Source organism: Petromyzon marinus, chromosome 19 (assembly GCF_048934315.1).
Source record: "Petromyzon marinus isolate PM22_M1 ecotype Great Lakes invasive population chromosome 19, UKy_Petmar_22M1.pri1.0, whole genome shotgun sequence".
Lineage (NCBI taxonomy): Eukaryota > Metazoa > Chordata > Hyperoartia > Petromyzontiformes > Petromyzontidae > Petromyzon > Petromyzon marinus.
Genome location: NC_133685.1, coordinates 9,613,841 through 9,627,114, shown reverse-complemented (window position 1 = coordinate 9,627,114; position 13,274 = coordinate 9,613,841). Strand labels below are relative to the sequence as shown.

Sequence of the window (13,274 nt, the reverse complement as noted above, 5' to 3'; positions counted from 1 at the left end):
TTTCAACGTAATTATTGTCGACTTTACCAGACTCATTCTCTATGAAATTCATGTTAACAATCCCATCATTCAACCCAGTGATGGTCCAGTGCTCTGACGCTGCCATCATTCCACCAGCCACTCCACAACGTTTCTTTCGTCTACACACTTCAATGCACTTCACACCAAAGCATATTGTTGGAAGTGTGATGTGTGTCAAGGCCCTGGAATCTTCCTTCTCCCTGCTATTGCCCTCCTCCCAGTATTGGCCAACTTGCCAGCCACCCAGAATTGTGTGACAGATTCCCTTTGATGTGCTAATGTCTTGACATTTTCCGCAGTGTGCCCGTCAGCCCTTCAGGATCGGCGTGGACTGTCCAACAATTACTGGGGCTGCTCTTATTCGGCCGGAATATCCACGTCGATAAAATTTCACAAGCTAGCATAAGTGATGTGCTTCATTGGAGAAATGAACAAAAAAATATGCTGCCAAAATTGACAGGTGAGACAAGAGGGAGGTGGGGAAGGAGGAGAGAAGTGTATTCTCATAATTCGGCCCGTGTGCCTTCCCGATTGTGAGTGCTGACTGCATAAAGACTCTTGACCTAACGCTGCCACGTGGAGGTCTTAACGTTCCAGGAGGCCAGATTGGAGGCCTCTTCATGCGATTGGTCTCAGAGCATCTTGTGAGTCAATCAGAAAGGAGCTGATTTAAAATTGTAATGTCTTACTTTGAATTCTCAAGGAATCGAACTCAGGTTGGTAGGTTTATAGCGCCTTGCACAGACCTCTGTGCCATTGCTCACTTCGCCACAGGAAGTGTGGTATAGTATTCAACTTGACCTTTGGCCCTCCTGGGAGTCAATAATAACAACTTAAATCGCACTTCCGAACAGAAAGCCACAACTTCTTCTGCCTTTGAGGTCGCTGCCTATGACCATTCCAGACAGCTGGAATGCAAACACATCTCACACACTTTACACTTTGCATGGGAGTGACGTTATCGTTAACTCTTAACTTCCCTGGGATTCTTAAACCACAAAGTCGCACCGTGGGTTGGTGATTCTTCCCAACCAACCGTAAAGCAGTACATAACAAGATAAAGTTTTCGGAAATAATCAGAGTGCTGAAAGTTCGACTAGATCAGTGTTGGAGATTAGACGTGGCAATGTGATTCCTTAATAGGGTACCTTACTCTAAGTCGGCAAACTATCTGCCCTCCGTGTCTCTCCAAACATTAGCCTATGACTGTGTGCATTTTCTGTTGCAAGGGGAGTGTCATTGATGAATGTGGTACGTTTGTTTTATTTGTGCTTGTTCAACCCTGCCAAAGCAATCATCTAATACTATTTTATTAGATTTAGAGCAACAGTTGCTATGACTATCGTATTTGGCTTGATGTCAAATAGATGGTCGAGCTTCATAGGAAGTGATGCAAGGATTCTCACGTGTCTCAGTCATTGCCCAATGATTATCCGAGATTGCTAAGAACCCCTCTGAGAGAAACAGAACAATTGTTACCTTGACTTGCGTGGCATGTTGAGCGGTGGCATGCCCCCGCAGTTGCTTATTCACCACTTGTTGGAGGGGCTCGCAGTTTGAATCCGGCACACCACCTTGTGGTCGCCGCGGTTGCGAAATGTTCTCATTGGCCTGGTACACAGGAGGTCGTGGGTTCGATCCCCACCCTGACGCCTGCTGTATATTTGGAGTTTGCATCTTCTCCCCTTGGTCTTCTCCGGTTCCTCCGGTTTTTCCCTCCAAAGTTAGACGCATGCCTTTAGAGTATTTGGCTGCTATACATTTACACATGATAAGCCACTTCGTTGAAATATCATGTGTGGCCAGGTCGTTTCTGAAAATGAGCTATATCGCTCAGTCGGCCTTACCTTGTAGACTAAAACATAGTGTTTTAGTTTAAAGTAATAGTTTACTGCAGGCATATTAATCAAAACATAATTCCGTCTGCTTCACAGTGGATGCTAAAGATACCGTGATGCCATTCGAAACGAGTAGGCCATTGTGTGCTAGCGTCATGGTCAAAATTTACCAACTTTGAAAAATTACCAGCAAATTACTTAACTGGGATTACATTTTAAAACATCGCCCCTTCACTGCAAAACGCGGCAGACTATGCCCGTGGAACAATAGCGCCTTCGTGATACTATCGCTCTATATAAATTCTGGGAATATCAAATGTGATGCGGTGTTGTTATGGGTCCATTCCATCAGCATGGAACATCGCGTAACATCGTCGGAAAATATTTCATGGCCACCACGAGATGTTGTCACATCGCGATGTCGGGCAGGTGTTTCCGAGCGAATATGCCGCAAATGATCGCTCTGTTGTTGTCTCCGGTACAATTAATTCACTCTGCCGTGGCGAGATGTCATCTCCCTCGCCTGCTATGCAGGAGAATATGGGTTCGATCCCGATGCCAACTCTGACGATGCCCGTCGTACATGTGGAGTTCGCGTGATTTGTCCCCATGTTGGTCACGTGGATTTTTCTCTGGTTCCTCCGCTGTTGTGTTTGCATTTCCCACTGTCTGGAATGGTCCCCTCCACCTTTTGAAGCACACGTTTAGATTAATTATTTGACTGCTACTATACATTCCGACGTGTGACGAAAACGGCAACTTAATTATCTATCTTGTGGCCAGGTGACCTCTGAAAAAGAGTCAAAAGCTCAGTGGGCTTTACCTGGTCAAAACGATTTATTACAAAACACACTTGTGGAATAATACTTAAGTTGACGCTTAGGTTTGCGGCATGAACAAAAAATATATCCTGTGGTGATGCTACAGCAAGTTGTATTTGATTGTTGAATAAGTGGCTTGCTTGGATCTAGAAGGGGGGGGGGGGGTGGAAATGAAAACAGAGATTGAGTGAAAAGGAGATTTCAGCGGATGGACATACACCTGAGAAGAGAAAGAGAAATGTGTAGCTTTTGGAATTCATTGGAAATGCCTCTCGGATGTGAATGCCGGAGTAGAATGACCTTGCAATACATCGCTGCTAATACGGAAAGAATGAGCGAGATATAAAACCAAGGCATACTCAGACACTCTACAAACACGCGCAATGTATTGTTTTGTACAGAAGGCACGTTTCTGGCCATTCAAGGTCGACTGGTGTGAAACCAGGTGGAAAGGCGGGGGGGGGGGGAGAGAGAAGAGGAGAGCGATGAGAGGTAAGGGAGAGATGGAGGGAGAGTATACGGATACGTATGGGGGATGAAGAGACGCAGAGAGGCAAAGCAGATATCCAAGAAGTGGATGTTAGCTATGAGGGGTCATCGAACAGGCACAGAATACCAGGGGCTTTGGACAAATGGTGACATTCTAAGGAGGGCTACCAAAAAATGTTCATTGAATTAGGTTAATTTCCTACGTTTATATTTTATTGTATATATGACATGAGCTTGAAATAATTTTGTTCGTGTGTTAACTGTACAAATTGAAAATGTTTGTTTTTAAATGCAGAGGCATATGGGGAAGAATCAGGAAATCAAGCCGTCGAAAAATATTTAGAGAAGCTGACTCCCAGTGCCCTCCCCACGTTCTCACAGCCAAAGGGGCACTTGTAATGTGAGTCGTGTTACGCTGGCGAGCGGGTGGCTTGAGGAGCAACACAAGGTCTTCCAGGTGGGGGTTTTAAAGCCTTAGGATTTGGATACTATGGTGAAAAATAACAAAAATGTTTTTTTTTAAGACTGCGTTGCTAGTTACGACGTTCAAACACCAAATAAACACACCTATTTACAATGCATCAAGTCTGCATTAACCACATGTACGTGTGGTGAAACATGCAAACAAACACGCTTGGATAATGTGTGCATTGTCTTTGAAGCTGATTCGCCGACACCAGAGACAAGACCAAAATAACGGCAACAGGCGAACAGCACAAAGACAATGCAAACACCAAAGCAATAATAGCTCGTGTTACGCAGTTATATTAATACAGCCTTGTGATAGGTGTGTCTATCTGTTGTTTGAACATTTTAACACCTCCCGTCTCATTGTCTTTGTTTCTTTTTCATCATCTTGACACCGTTATTAAAAGGGTCCCCTAGACAACATCTAATCGGCAACGTTTCAGACGGCAGTTCAATCAGTGTTGATCGTCGTGGCAAAAAGGGGCGGCACGTTGGCGAGATGTCAACTACCTCCCCCGGTGTACAGGAGGTCGTGGGTTCGATCTCACCCTGAGATCTGTATGTTTGGAGTTTGCACGTTCTCCACGTGGTTGCATGGATTTTTCTCCGGGTCCTTAGAGCTCTTCCCCTCCACATTTGGAAACATGCCTTTAGAGTAACTGGGCTGCTATACATTTCCACGTGATAAGCCACTTCGTTGAGCGATCATTTGTGGCCAGGTCGCTTCTGAAAAGGTGCTATTTCGCTCTGTGGGCCTTACTCGGTCAAATGAAAACAGTTTAGTTTCGTTTTAATAACATGCCAGCGAACCTTTCCATCACCCCTCAAAGATGTAACAAGATGCTGAGAAGGGGGAACCGAGAGATGAAAAAAACGCAAGCAAAAATAATATTTGAAAGATAATTTGTGTGTGTGTACTGGCAGGATTTTTCAAAGATTTTTGGAAGGAGAGAGAAAGAGAGATTGTAAGAGTTGAAAGGTATGCAAGGAGGCAGAGAGGGATGCAAGGAGACAGAGAGGGATGGAAGGAGACAGAGGGAGGGAGGGAGGGACAGCAGGCAGAGCACCATGCACAACGGGTGCTGGCTCTTGTGACAGCCAGCAACCGATAAGTAATGTCTACACGTGCGGCGGTGATGTGCCCGTGCGGCAGGACCCACCGTTCAATACGCGTGCGCGATGATGATTTATGGCCTGGCTTTAGACAAATGCCACCAAGCTTTGCCCTGGCTAAATTGCCAGAAGCCGCTTCTCAAATTGTTTTAGGTTTTTTTTTGTTACACGGGAAAAAGTGGCTGCATACATGCATATCTTAAGCAGGGTTCGCTCACACATGCACGCGAATAGGTTATGGGTTGGATATTGCGAGCAAAGCATGCGCAGGCACAGACGAAACGTTCGAGCCAGGCTCTGTATCTCAATATGCCAATCAGACGAAATGTATTCAGATAACATGGTTATCGCACATCGTTAGTATGTGTGTGCGTGTCAGTACATTGTAGGGGAGCGGTAGTGTAGCGATTAGTGTGCTGTGGGTACGAGCACGGGCACCCGAGTTTGATTCCCGCTCACGGTCAACATCAGTGACAATTAACTGAACCGGTATTGGGCCTCCCCTAGGTCGACTCAGCCTAAAATGAGTACCTGGTGCGGTGTGTAAACATCGCCACGAGGGAGACAAAGGCAGACGGACGTGGTGTTGGTCACCCACCGCCACGTGTGCCGTTCCGGCCTTCACAGGTGCTCTCCAACAGCACTTGCCCCAACAGTCTGTTAAGGATATACGGGGAGATCTTTGTGTACATTGTAACAATCCACGTGGCACCTGCACACAAACTGATTTCATGGCTCCATCCCGTCGACAGACGTTCTCTCGAACAAACTGCGTTCCTTGGCTGCCACTCCATGATTATTTTCGACCATCTGCTATTGTCCCTTCTAGCCATGATGTGTCCTGCCCAAGTTGTTGAGAACATTCTAGATTTGAAGTCTTCGTGACTGCAAGGACCCATACTCTTTTGTTCTTTCGGTAAAGTCACGTAGGTAAAAAATAAATAGATCAAATTTAATTTAAAAAATGAAAACTAAATTAAATCACGATTCAGAGGCAACACAAGCTTCCGTCATCAGGTGTAAAAAGCACAGCACCAGGTACTCATGAAGGTACTCATGAAGGAAGCTTGTGCTTTTTACACCTGATGAAGGAAGCTTGTATTGCTTCCGAAACGTCGTGATTTAATTTAGTTGTTTTAATTGTTGAGAACTGTAAGTAGGCTTGGGCAGGATTAAGGCATTGATACAACTTCCAAATCCTGGTATTGGAGGCCAAACAAACTGAACATTTCCATAAAGGACGTTTACGTGGATGATAACATTAATCTATTAATATCACAGTCCCGACAGATGCATCCGTTAAGCCAATCGTGTGGCAAGCTCACGTGTTTTTTGTTGTTGTTGTCAGAGTACAGAAGAAGAGCCCTTCCTAAAGCCAAACGTGGGGTTAATGTCACCGGTAAATCACGGGCCGGGCACCCTGCTGCCTATGTTGACAGCTAAAGCCACCTTGACTTGACCCCTTAACACAAGAGGCAAGCAAGCCATTGGACACACAAGCGTGCCCTAGCAAGCTTTCACGTGAAATATTTTACAGTAGGAATTGTTTTGTTACGTCAGAAAAGTCCGTCGCTTTTCGCAGTTCTATGCCGGTGGCCGTTTGCGCTTCAAATATCCGCGACAGAAACCGTCTCGTTTCCGTGGGCAAGAGGCGGTCTGTTTTTTTTTGTTGCAAGACGATAGCCGATCTCGACTTCCTACAAAATGCTGCGGAGTTTATCAATCCTGGATGGATGATAGGCTTAATTTATCTCCGACCTGGATTTGGACACGCGACTATTCGTTTGCGGGTGAGGTACTGTGATCACAGGGCTAAGCAGCCAAATACAATATTCTCTACTCTACGGATGCGTAGCGTTGAGGTGTAACGTATCACAAGCAACACACTACTGGCGACGGATGAAAGCAGGTACCGGTTAAATTATTCATTAACATGCAACTGTCAGTTACATCTGTGAAATAAAAAAAAATCCAGCCGTTGTAAATCGACCGTGCCTATGCCACGTCCATCGCGGGACTTTATGTGACCAAACTTCATCACGCCGATCGGTGCACGTTTGCGAAAGGGGGGATGGAGGGGCAGACGGCTTCTGATACGACTCGCCACTGATGTTAGCCGTTGCTGATGATTATCTCCACGGGACTGCCGTGCTCATAATGCTGCACACGATTCCACGGCTATTTGAATGAACACGTTAATTAAAATGTTTCGGAAATTATCAAGTCAGCAGCATCAGTAAATATTAAATCGCTCGCTAGTTGTCCTTCACCCGCACCTCATATTATGCATGGTTGGCTAAGTACGGTGCGAAGAAAGTTCAACATACATACATTCAATTACTTCATCCATAGTGTAGTGGTGTTAGTGTTATTACAACTATAACACAATATTTTAAAAATAATACGATTACGTCAATTTCAAAAGAACAATGGATTGCATAATATAGTGTCTACAACCTTGAGGGATCATTAATCCGAGAATGATTACTTTTCAAAAGGAATCCTCTCTTCGCTCGACAGTGTGTCCTCTGTGCTTGTCAAGACCAACATGAGGATGGACTACCGTGGAACTCACTTCTATTGATGCCACCACGCATTCCATGTCATGGTGTGGTGGTTGGAAATGATTTTGATACAATGCAATGTACACTTTCCCTATATGACAATTATCACAACACCGGTTTCTCATAACATTTGAGTTGTTTTGCATCATCACCTCATTGTTTTCTGCTTTCGTGTTCCTCAAAGCTTTGCTCTTCTTGAAAACTGGCTTAGCGGCTCATTGGCAGAGCGTGCGGCTCTCCATCGGAACATCGCGAGTTCAAGTCCTGCCTGGGGGGAAGGGGTCGACTCAGCCCATCATCTCTTCGGGGTCGATAAAACTGATGGTCCAGCTTTGTGTGGAAATCAACAGTGGTTGTCCCGCAGGCAGTCTCGCACCTGCTGGATGGATGTTGAAATTCTCACCTGTGGCTTAGGGCTGTAAACAGGCGATAAGCACCAATGCCTCAATGCGCATTTTAACAGGAAATCACTTCGACTGTTGAATTGTACTTCGAATATGAATGAGATTGCTTAAAATGTCATCAACCACAGGTCATGCAACATAATCCTGCCACAGGTGTTCTAATCATTGCAACTTCACTGTCTATAACGCTGACAATTCTCACGCTGTCAATTCTGAATTTTGTAATATATATCAAAAATCAAATGGCTGCAATTCAATATTACATTAGGCATGCCATCCATTACTCCAGAAAAACATTTTGTAAAGCATGTATTTAATTATCAACAGCTACAATACATACTTATATAGATATAACTTAATTACGGTGTTATTTCATTAATACTTTACCAGGAAAAATGATATATTCGTAGAAAACAAAACGAACGATAATCACGAAACAGCAATCTTTTTACAAAATGGATGATGCGCTTACTGCACTGTGGATCTCATATTGTACATTGTATCGCAGCATCAACGCACCAAGGCAACCAATGTGGTAACGACCACCATTTGATGAGTTTGTCATCCTTCCCTCCCACCTCTGATTAGCACGGTTGGCTACGTACGGTGCGAAAGAAGTTCAACATCCGTACATGCGTTACCCTCCCTGTGTTGTGAAAATCGCTGACATACCGTACTCAAAGTAATGCCATGAATACGGGGGGGGGGGGGGGGTGGTGCACGACCCTCCCTCTCATGTGCTGCCGGTAGTCTGTCTCCAGCGCTAAATATACTCTCGTTTGTGACGGCACGTAAGCCAGCCAGGACGCAGCTGGCTCTCTCGACGCTTGCTCGTGGGTCAAGCCAAACTTGGGCGGTCGCCACACGCAATGCCTCACTCCGCCGAGATGGCTTCGGGGGGGGCTGAACCCCCCACCCTCCACCCCCGCCCCTGCGCGCCCCCCACCCCCCGTACCGCACCCCGGGAGCGACGTTCATGCCAGCGAGATGTAATGGGAGGGACGGACACGGGCACATCCTCGTGAAGCTGCCGTGATAGACCGCCCACAGCTGACAACACCGGCGAAGATAGCGCGGCCAATTAGAAGACGGCGTCAAAGGTCCGTGCCACGACATAGACTGTGGTGGGGTCGGGGTGGTGATGCTTCGATGGAGCGTGCACATTCAGTTGAAAATTATACTTGTAAATGATTCGCGTTTATATTGGTTTCTTTCCATTTCCAGTGCCTCGGTCGTTTTGTACGGGCGCGTGCGAGGATATTACTTTGTGTGTGAATGGAACCGTAAAAAAAACATGGAGGAATGATGGAAATCTAGAGAAATCTGGGTCAGTAAATCCGACTCCCAGTGCCTTCCATTTGTTTTCTTATCTCGGATTTTATGCAGCGCTTTTGATAAAGCGCTTTACAAGAACTATAAATTATACTTTAGTATTGGCTAATGGGGAAAAGGGATGGGGTTTGAGTGTTGGGGACGGGAAGGGATGGCAAGGAAGGGCGATGATAGAGAAGCGGAGGGGCGAGGTTGGGAAGGGGAAGATAGAGGATGGTTCAGATTTTAAGGATGCGGATAGGATGTAGCAGAGGGATTGGTTGTTGAAAGAAAAAAAGACTTCAGGGAGGGAGGAAAAATGGTAAGTGAAGTTGCCAGTTCGATGTAATAATTGGCGGTGCCCTTACATTACAAAGCTTTAACAAGCGACGCTTTCCGTGGACGAGAGCTTTGAGGAGCGACATTGAAGAGATCTCCCAGGCCCTTGAATCAAACCTCGGGACATCGATGGACAAAGTGTGTTGCACGCCAAGGGGACCCCCAAGAGAAATGACGCCGGTTCGGTGTTCAGAGCCAGCGTCATGGCCCAAAATTTGCCAAATTCGAAAATGTAAGTTACTCAATCCGGATTGCACGTGGCAATCATCGCCCCCTACTGGCAAACAAATTCCCGTTTGTAGGCCAGGTTCTGGGACACCTTTTGCCCGCACAGAGACATCTGCCACTGGGGGTGCCCCTTTCAGATGTTTGACATGAAATGGGAGTGGTGGTGCAGTGGTTAGCGCACTGCATTATAGTAAACATAATTGGAAGGTTACATTCGAACTGTTCCAGGATCTCCTATAGGTCAACTTAGGCTCAAATGAATACCTGCTGCAATGTGTAAATATCGTAACTGGGAAGACAAAGGCGGCCAGGTGTTTCACTGGCCACGCCATCTATTTTATTCTCTTTGCAGGCCTGCATTGGTTCTTACTAACAGCACTTGCCTCATCAGTCTGTTGAAGGCTATATCGGGGAGCTTTGTCTTTACATAAGCATGTGCGTGAGTTGTTCTATCTGCGAAATGCATACATGTGTGTGTGTGTGCATATGCGTGCACACACGTGTGTGCAAGAGTCTACACACATGTGTGTGTGTGTGTGTATATCGTGAATAGGGAGCGGTAGTGCAGTGGTTAGCGCCTTGCGCGACGAACCCAGCCCATCGGGTTCGATCCCCACCTCACGGTCAACACCAGTGACGATTATCTGAACCGGTCCTGGTCCTCCCCTAGGTCGACTCAGCCGCAAATTAGTACCTAGTGCGATGTGTAAACATCGCCACTGGGAAGACAAAGGCGGTCGGGCGTGGTGCTGGCCACCCATCCCCTCCGTGTGCCGTGCCGGCCTTCATAGGTGCTCGCTAACAGCACCTGCCCCAACAGTGTTTTCAAGGCAATATCCCCACCCTCCTCCCGCATGCGTTTGTTTTCTCCAGGCGCTCCAGTTCCATCCCACATTAAAAAACTAATTAATCTGCTGAACACATCTCAATTTATATATGCCCGTGTGTTACGGATTGTGTAGAGTTGTGAGATTCCGTTTGAACGAATAACACAATACAAAAACGCTCGTCAACCATAACATTATTACATGGGTGATATTTTCCTTTGCGTGTGTGGTGTGCGTGTGTACACATGTATGCATGCACGCTCTCGTTCAGCTTTCAACAGTTGATCTACCACTTCCTATCTCCACGATTGCTTAATTAAGCCCGTGTCTCTCACGTCTCATCTCAGAGCCCCTGGGAGGGTAAAAACCTATCCTATCAACACTCTGCACCCAGCCTCCCAACTCCCTCCCATGCCCCACATTCCTCCCTCCCACGCCCCGCTCCCCACTCCATACCTTCACCCAGCACCAAAGCAACGCCAAAACCCTCCCCACACTCGCCCTGCCTTGTCTCACCGCAGGTCTTGAACCATCAGCGATATTAAGCCACGATGAGTGAGGCTGAGGCAAGGCAACCTGGTTAGGAAAACAGTTGCGGGCATTGATTGGAGTTAAACTTTTCTTTCTCAAGTAATTAAGCGCGGCTGGAGTTTGCGCTGGGGTGACGTTTTGATCCCGTGTGATGTATCTGCGATTGGAATTACCAAACCGCGCCATGTTCTCCACAGCCGCTGGAATGGTAACAATAATGATACAACTACGACAGTAAAAGTAAATTCCCTGGGTCGCAAGGTTCTATCTCGTTTCGGGGAACGGCGCTTCTTCATGGCATGAATAATTATATCATTTTATTTTAAGGCAGTGTTGTTGACGAGTGTCGAGTTGTTTTTGCCAATTGTGATTTTGCACCACTGACAATCCAGCATCACCAAAAAAATGTATCCCAGGAGTCCTGCTCAAAATATTAGACCAATTAATCGAGTATGTCTCTGTTGAAAAAAATCAAACAGGAGTACCTAGTGAAGGCCCATATAAACACATGATGGGATAACACTTAAAATCCATATGGGTAGAAGTGACAATATTTGTTTAAAGACGAATTGACACTTTGAGGGTCACTTTATTGAAGACACGTTCACTTGAAAAAGGCAAAGACGCCACTGCAACAGCACAGAGTCTCCTGCGCATCTCCCTCATATACGGTCTGAGGCCATGCCTACATTCCCGAACCTTCTCGCTGGTTCTAGACGCTCGCTCTACCAGCAGACCCTACCGTCCTCTTCCATCACCTGGCCAAGCTCCTATTCTCGATCATTCCCGTAGCCACCAGTCCCTTCGTACTGCAAGCCGACTCCTGGCATCACCTCCCATGAACACTAGTCCATTCGCACTGCAAGCCGACTCCCCTGTCATTACCTTCTGTGGCCACTAGTCCACTCACACTGTAGGTTGACTCTACTGTAATTAGTTCTGACGTCTATTAGGTGTCTAACCAAATTAATGTGGGAATCTGAGCGATCTACCAATCCTGCCAACAAAGCAATGGATCACAGGCATACACCATATAGTTGAGACCTCTAATGTAATGTACTAATTCAGAGACACTAGTAGGAGGCATTATCCCTCTTGTTTATTCCGGCTCTCACAGCCATAGGGACTAACTCCATACCAGGTCGGAGCAGCCAACATGCTTCCAGACCCTTAGGTTGAAGAGGCGAGGCCACCAGCAGCATGACGAGTTCCATTCCCGATGGCAGCCGACCCCGACTGGAAGTCGGAGCTCGCCTTTTATTCTCCCCAGCGTGGCCAGGCCCCGCCCTCGGCCACGCAACCTTCTGGATCCCCCAGAAGGCTTTGGGCTTGGCCCACGGGTCCAACTGGTAGAACGGGCTGCTACCCCTAATTCCATTGTCTACCAATCTCCCAGCAGCACGCGCTACAGTGACTCATTCAACGTCACTACGTGTGTAAAACCAGGACATATCATGGGAAGGAGAAGAACATCTCACAAGACCAGAGGAGGTGAGAACTACATTTAAATGCATTGTCTTGAGTGATGGATTATTATGAAACTTCCAAAAGTCAGGATGCCTAATGTCTCAGGAAGACTTACAAGTTTCCCAGGATAGCAACTACCTCGACAAGAAGATGATCCTGAGAAAACCAGCACAGGTGGCAATCCTAATGCACCAGGACGTGTAGCATATATTGGTGGATCTATGTCAGAATTGTGCATTAAGAATAGATGATGATGATGGTGATTATGGTGTTAACATGTTTTTCTTATATTCACAGGAACATTGCAGTAGCACTCTTGTTTGTTGACAGCTCTGGGCCAGTGGTGGAAATATTTTATTATCCTTGGTTTAACACGTAAGCTTTCGTGACCAATATTATTCATATTAAAGGTTTTTGGGTTAGATCGCGTTGTTTATAAATGTGTCGTAACCCTCCACCACCCGACACGGCCAATCAGCAAAAAAGTGTCACGTTGACAAAAGACAAATAATTCCTTGCTACTTCAGCCCACCGGTGTGTTGAAGAGTGAATCCACAACATTTACAGTTTGAGTACGACGTTTCGCTGGTAATTACATCCAGCATCCAGCATCATTTTACATCCAGCAGCGAAACGTCGTATTCAAACTGTAAATATTGTGGATTCACTCTTCAACACACCGGTGGGCTATAATAGTGAACTAATTGTCTTTTGTCAACGTGACACTTTTTTTGCTGATTGGCCGTGTCGGGTGGTGGAGGGTTACGACACATTTATAAACAACGCGACCTAACCCAAACACCTTTATTATGAATTATTATCCTTGTTCACTAAGAAAACTTCATTGAGTTTC

At 46.2% G+C, this 13,274-nt stretch overlaps 1 long non-coding RNA gene across 1 annotated transcript; it reads right to left on the bottom strand.

Moving 5' to 3' along the window:
* Nucleotides 1-2,677: 2,677 nt before the first annotated feature.
* Nucleotides 2,678-12,977, bottom strand: LOC142925160 (uncharacterized). The gene is made up of 3 exons (XR_012942244.1): nucleotides 12,093-12,977; nucleotides 5,282-5,407; nucleotides 2,678-2,826 (listed from the first exon to the last, which is right to left on the bottom strand). It is a non-coding gene; the product is annotated as an uncharacterized LOC142925160 (long non-coding RNA).
* Nucleotides 12,978-13,274: the final 297 nt, after the last annotated feature.